This window comes from Tasmannia lanceolata, unplaced genomic scaffold, assembly GCF_043159265.1.
Source record: "Tasmannia lanceolata isolate RefF3 unplaced genomic scaffold, GAP_Taslan_0.1 ptg000003l, whole genome shotgun sequence".
In the NCBI taxonomy this organism is placed as follows: Eukaryota; Viridiplantae; Streptophyta; class Magnoliopsida; order Canellales; family Winteraceae; genus Tasmannia; species Tasmannia lanceolata.
The window spans coordinates 6,715,601-6,722,875 of NW_027518680.1; the positions used below are offsets into that span (position 1 = coordinate 6,715,601).

Genomic DNA, 7,275 nt, shown 5'->3' on the forward strand with positions numbered 1-7,275 from the left:
TTCCATTGGGGGGCCGTTTGGATACCTCATGCATTTGTATTTTGATTTTTGATTTGCATTTTGGATACAAAACACATCAATCATCTTTATGATCATGTTTTAAGAGAGTGAGAAAGAGAGAAAGGGAGGGAAGGAGGGAGGTCTCGCTGCTGCCAGAGCAACGTCGAGGAGCAGCGATGGTGAAGGAAGTTGCCACAAATATTGATTTCCAAATATTGTCTCGCAGAACAGATTTGATAATCAGAATTTTTTTCACTGTTGTAGCTGATTTGGAAATCTAAGGATCTGATCCAGTTCAAAATATCAACTAAATCCAAATCCAAATCTTGTTGGTATCCAAACGTGGCCATAATGCTCTGTTTGGTTGCCTGTAGATGGCTTGGAGATCTAGAGAAGAAGAAGTCGAAGGGGAGATTAAAAGCAAATCAAAAGCAAATGGGAGATTGAGAGCAAATCTAACAGACGTTGTTTGGTTTCGCCCAGATTTGCTAGCAAATCTCTAAAAAGGTGGAGATAAGTTTCACCCATTGGAGTAGCGGATGCTAATGAAACGGAAGTGAGAGCAATCCATTGTGGGATTAAGTTTCTGGATAATTTTTTGTTAGATAAGGTAATAGTGGAAGGGGACTCCTTTAATGTTGTCCGATGACTTCTGGGTGCGGCTTCTCCTCCGTGGCGTTTTTTATCTCTTTTCGAGGAAATTGATGACATAGTTCTTGACTCATCTATATTGTTTAAGCATGTGAGGAGATCTGCTAATTCAGATGCAGACTCTCTAGCAAGGGTTGGTGTTTATAGGTCTAGCTTGGAGTGGTTTGATTATCTCCCACCTTGATTTTGTATTTTTATTTTCTCCTTCAGTAATTTGCTAGAACCATCTTGGTTCGTCTTTTAATATATTTTCTTTTTTACCGTCTCAAAAAAAAAAAAAAAAAAATTTGCCAGAGAATTTCTCCCATTTTTTCTTCGATTTGGAGAAATTTATCGAGGGAGTTTTCAGGGTGCCAAGTCACCCGACATCTCCGGTGGTCAAACCCCCCAGTTTAGCTAAATTTCCTACCAAACAGCTTTCAGCAAATCAATAGAATTACATTCCCCGCTATTATCCTCAAAAAAAGGCAACCAAACACAGCATAAGAGATTTTGCAAGTCATGGGAGCTGTGCCCACCCACACAGTATATGTTGCTCCTCCCTTGACCCTACCCAACACGAATTGCACCCTTACAACCAAGTCTATATTGCGTAGAGAGGCGCATGTGGTGATCATTATGAAAGTTGGTCGCTCAATTAGAATCTCTTCATCCCCCCCTGTAGTGTAGTTAAGGGCTCTGTATATGTGCGTGTTTGGGGTACCGTTTAAAACGCCGTTTGGCGTTTGAAACACCGTTTTGGGGCCAAACGGTGTTTCAAACGTGTTTGGGTGCGCAGCCGCCGTTTGAAACGCCGTTTTGAACCCTCAAAACGGCGTTTTGCAAACGGAGGGGGGGAGGTCCGTTTGCAAAACGCCGTTTTGAACGGAGTTTTTGGGTATTGGGTTTTTACATGTTTACCCTCACCTTTAATCACGAAATAAATTAAAAGGGGAGTGGGTCTTTCTCTCTCTCTCTCTCCCCAGTCTTTGTTTATTTTTATTGTTCCCACCATTTGACCGGTCTCTCTCTCTCTGTTTTAAGCTATGGCTATATGGACGGTTTGGATCATCATATAGTTTGGTCCATACAGTTTTCTTTGAAAAATAAGGGGTGATAAAGGCTTACACCGTATAAAATCTCTTCTCTTTCTTTGTTGATTTTTATTAAAATAGTAAACAAATATGAATCATTGGCTTTATTGTAAACAAACAAGTATGAAGTCTCTGGCTTTATTGAATTTTTACAATAAAATAGTAAACAAATATCTTAATGAATTAATATATTATAATATATAATATCTTACATAATATATTATAATATATAATAATACTGTAAATTTAATATATTATAATATATAATATCTTACATAATTTTTTTTCAAATTTGATGTAGATAAATATTATGTGGTTGATGCTGGCTACCCCAATATGAAGGGATACTTGGCCCCATACAAGGGACAAAGGTCACATGTTCCAGCTTTTCGACATGGTACTCAACCAATAAGTGGTTCAAATGAGAAATTTAATCAAGCACACGCCTCTCTTAGGAACATTATAGAGCGCACATTTGGTGTATGGAAAAATAGATGGATCAGAATGACACATTTGACTATGCACATGATGATGCTTTCATGGGTTCGGTTCGGGACCGCATTCGTGATGAATTATGTGATATTTAAATTACTCATTTTGCCACTTTTTAATTTTTTTTTTTTTTAACAATAGTATAACTATTTATGGCAATGATGTTTAATTTTAATTGTGTTTGAATGAGATCCTAATAACCTTTTAATATTGGGCCTAATGAGAGAGTAGTTGAGTTACATTGAGGCCAACCAAACAATGCCCTTTTTGGTCATTTTACCACTAAAACTCCATTTTGAGGCATTTGCAACCAAACACACAATACCTCCGTTTGCCGTTTAAAACGTCGTTTTGATCTGACCAACCAAACATGAAAACGCCGTTTGGCAAAACGCCGTTTTGAACCAAAACGCCGTTCTGCAAAACGGCGTTTCAAACGCCATTTCAAACGGTACGCCAAACACACCATACACTCCAAATTTTCGATTAGTGGGAAAATAAAACATCGTTTGAGATTTGGTTGTTTATAGTGCTACAGAAAGAGGTATGGACATTCTTTTTAGGAAAATTCTCCTTGGTTTCAATTTTTATTGCGATTTTGCGATTTAGGGCTTCTGATGGGTTTACGTTTTCTCTCTGGGTCGATGCAGTGTTTGATCGATAGGGTTGTAGGAATTATAAGGGTTTCAACCAGGGTAATTTCTTAGAGACAGATGAGATGGTATGCGCTAGAAGTTTCTCAAAATTAGGGAAGGATTATTGCCATTCAAACAAAAAATAAGGAAGGATCATTTGGCTTGAAATGTTTTTTCTTTTTTCCCGATTTGATGTTATTGATTTCTGATTTTATGCTATGGTTAATCTGCTACTGATATTCCCTAATTTGAAACTCTCCCCATTTTAAAGAATATCTATGTCTTGTGTTTCAATGTTTTTCCTTTTTTTTTTCTTTTCTCAATTCCGAAGGTAAGATTTGTTTTATTTGGACCTGGATGCAGTTTTTTGTTTATGATTTGAAACATTGTTTATGTTTATTCAAATGGTATATGATAGGAAATGCAAGTCTTTTGTATAAATTAGATTGCTGGTATTGGATTAATTGCCTCAAGTTTAGGACCCTTATAAACTAAATTCAATCTGTTAGTACATGAGCATTCTGAAGCTTCTTCCTCTCTCAACTGTCTTTTTTTGAGTCAGCTGATAAAACCAAAATTTCGAGTTCAAAATACAGGAATCTTGGTGTTTAAGATAACTATGGACCGTGGCTCAGTCGGAGTTTTGGGGTGATCAGTTCATATTTATTAATATGTGTGTTATCTTGTATTTTGACTGTCACAATCCTTGTACGTTTATATATTTCTGATTTGAAGTTTAAGGAATGCAGCCAGTTTCACAATTACCAAAACCAGCTTATGGGTAGTCCATTTCAATGCCTTAGTATTCAGAAAGCTAGCTTGTTAAGACAGTGCACCTCCATAAGGTTCTCAAAGCAATACACATAAAGACATCAATTTCCTCAGCTGTAAATTGATTCATCATCTATGGATGAGGAGATGGTTCTAGCCTTTTTGTCAGCGATGGCTCATTTATGGATAAGCTTAAACCTATGTCACAAATATCATTCTTGGGAATTTCTCGGCAAGGAAAAATCTCTATTGAATGTACCTTTCCTGCACATATAAGCAAGTTGATCAATGATACCAAGTACATGCTAAAACATTTTAGAAACTTATCTCCCAGCTGTTATTCCATTGGTGATGATATCCATCCTCTATTGAATTCTACATGCTAGGTTGAGACCAGGGGGGATTGTCATGCACAATTGACCCTCCATGCAAGTTAATCTCCAATGGTAGTTTTTGTTTGAATGTTTTTATGCACAAGCGTCTAGGAGCTCGGATTCATTGAGAAGATTAATTTATTTATCTTTTTCCTTTTTCAGTAGATGTTGATTATATGTTTTTGTTATTTCTCTCGATGAATCTAAGTTTTTGAATGATAAAAATGATAGTCCATAAGCGCACGTCAGGATATCCAAATATACTATTTCCAATCAAATCTCCCAATTGTGATTTGCTGATAGTTATGGATGCATACTCATAATGATTTGAATCCATACATCCTCATTCAAACACACCTTGCATTTCTCTTTTCCAGATATAATTATATATTGATTAGTCATTCTTGTACTTCATTGCAATTCTATTGCAGTTGGTGTAAGGATTTCATTTCAATATGTATTTAAAACATTTGACCATTTGAGCCACTCTTCCAAATATTATGTTCTTTCATTTATATCCAGGTCTATGAATGTTATATCACACCACGACATCACATATTTCCAATTCATGCCATGTCCAAAATTTCTAATTTTCCATTTAATTTAGGGGCAACCGAAATCAATATGTTTCTTTCTGCTAACAAGCAGCACGAGTTCAAAGCTAATGCCATTTTATTTTTATTGTACCCCCAATATCCGACTTCCCTGGGTCAACTAAGAAGATATTTGATTTTGAAAATTGAAGAGAGCACGTGTCCAGAGTACTGATGCATTTGGGCAACTTTACATTCTTAATAAAATATACTATCAATTGCATTGTTGCAATTGTGTGCTTTCAATCTTGAAAATTTCTTTCTCCACCCCATGGGGGAGTGTGTAAAAAAACATTCTTGAAAGTTTCGCATCTCATGAATGCAGCTTATGTCTTAAAGTCTCTATCAACCTTGGTGGAAAGAGATGTTGATTGAAAGAATTCGACAATGTGGCATGCCCTGCTACAACAGTAATTTGCAAAGAATGGAAGGCAGATTGATTATGTAACATGCCAAAGGAATCCTGGTGACACACCTTTTAAGTATGTCTGGTTAATACAATGATTTCCATTTTGCTGCTAACTTTCATGATTTAGTAATTTTCTTTACATGTGGCTTAGTTGTAATCTAGTTTATATATTGCTTGCAATATAAAATTACGTTCCTTTGTATATGCTCTTTAAGATACATTAGCAGTTCTTTTTTCTTTTGAATAATCATAGTTAATTGAAGAAAGAAAAAGAAAATTACAGAGAGGTAAAAAATTCCTCGATACATAAAGTAAATAAAATACTTCTCTTCTAGCTAAATAATCGGCTAACCAGTTATTTGCGAGTAACGCGAACAAAAGGCATCCAAAGCTCTAGGTGAATCTTAAATTTCATTTATGGATCTAGGGTCTTCCTGATGGCCCAAGTGGTTAAGTATTAGACTTTGCAGCCTTTATTGGTAACCTCCCAGTGTTAGCCTTCTACATTTAGTATTTAGTAGTTTAATGCATCTATGTGTGATATACTTGCACTTGTATATTAATTTAGTGAGTTATAAACATTATGTTTCATTAAACTGCCATCAAGATATACTTATGTCCGAAGAAACCATGGGATGGTTAAATAATAAAAAAATGTCTCCTTATAAAAACATGGTAGTTGGAATATCGGTGACCTAAAAAAATGATATAAGGATTACCCGGAAGGACTCCTCGCCATCGCTGGGACGGCTACTCCCTGTGAGCTCGGCATTTGGGCCAAACCACCTGGCTGTTTCTGTTCCTGACTTCCTGCTAGTAAACAAAGGGCGGCCCATTGCACGAGGCTCCCGCCATTGCGGGGTCTTGGGAGGGCTAGATGTACGCAGCCTTACCCATGCTTTGGAGACCACCAGGTCACAATGGAGCAACCTTACTGTTACTTCCTGTTATTGCTCCTCTAAAATAGAGCTTATGCTATTTTATAGCAAAATTAGGGTTGTCTGAGTGATATCTGGTATAACTACAAGATTATCAGGGATAATCTGTTGCAAAGTTCTGTAGCTGAATGTGTCTGTGGCAGGTGAGGGACTTGGCAGTTCCAAAAGTGGGAGTGCAAATCCGGTGATGGCAGGAAATGTAAATTGAACAATTTGGGTGCTGGAGCAGAACAGCCTGGTGAGGTCACGCCTGATGATGACATCTACGAGCAGTATAAGAAGCGGATGGTGCTCGGTTATCGTTACAGACCAAATCCTCTTGTAAGGACATCTCTCTCCTCCCTTACATTTTAGTCTCTATTCAGGAATCCTCTGGTACATAAACCTGTTATATTTGTTACTATTTAGCATTGCTTAATGGTGACGATGGGCTCCACTCAAAATCTGATATGCTTTTGCAGTATCTCATCACCGGTCTGATTGTGATCAAATGGTGCTATATTCTTCATATTATAATCTTTCTTCATAAGCTTGTATCCCCCTGTGCTCAAGGCTTAGCAAGTTATATGATTTCCTTCCAATATTTGGTATCTTATAAGTTTTCTATAAAATCTCTATCCAAGTATATATAGCATACTGTCACCAGCATGTGGTAGCATCTATGCTTATTTTTCATTTCTTACATTTTACTTCTGAACATTTTTATTATGCATACCCGTACCGCCATTGAATAAATTAGTTTGTTCATTTGTTTTGCTCTCTGCTTTTCGCAGACCAATCCAAGAAAAGCATATTATTGAGGAACATGGTATCTTCACTCTTAGAGGTACCCTTTTAAAATTGAAGATTGCTATAGCAATATCTTGTAAGAGATCATACACGGATATGTTTGCTGCAATCAAACTTTGTTAAGTTGATTAATGTAATTTCCTCTGCATATGGGTTGCCTTTTGCAGAAGGGTGGTTGCAAATGTAGGAATTGTAGTGAAGTTATTTTTTTAGCCATTGGGGAGTGAAATTGTTTGAGGACTTGAGGTTTATTTCCTGTAATCTCTCCCTCTCTCTCGTGCAGGAAACTTACAGAGAGCTTACATAACGATTAAAGTAGTTGTCTTCTTTAATAGGTTGGACTTTGTTTAATGAAGTAGTAAATACAAATAGCAGACATTAAAATAAATCCTTGATGGAAGAGGATTCAGACCAGTGAGTGAATTCCTACTTGGAAATGAATTTCAAATCAGGTGACGAGATTTTGATTCATATAAGGCACCATGCAATACTAACGAAAGAAATGACCATTAAAAAATTACTAATGAGGGAAATAGGTTTGGAATGACTA

The 7,275-nt window shown here is 36.6% G+C and overlaps 1 long non-coding RNA gene across 3 annotated transcripts; it reads left to right on the top strand.

The window, feature by feature from the left end:
• Positions 1–2,585: 2,585 nt before the first annotated feature.
• LOC143860628 (uncharacterized) lies at positions 2,586–6,981 on the top strand. Of its 3 annotated transcripts, XR_013239762.1 has the most exons (5): positions 2,586–2,760; positions 2,867–2,937; positions 4,915–5,071; positions 6,080–6,257; positions 6,710–6,981. It is a non-coding gene; the product is annotated as an uncharacterized LOC143860628 (long non-coding RNA). The 3 variants fall into 3 exon arrangements; XR_013239761.1 differs by having other exon boundaries at positions 2,867–5,071; XR_013239763.1 differs by lacking the exon at positions 2,867–2,937.
• The last annotated feature ends 294 nt before the right edge of the window (positions 6,982–7,275 follow it).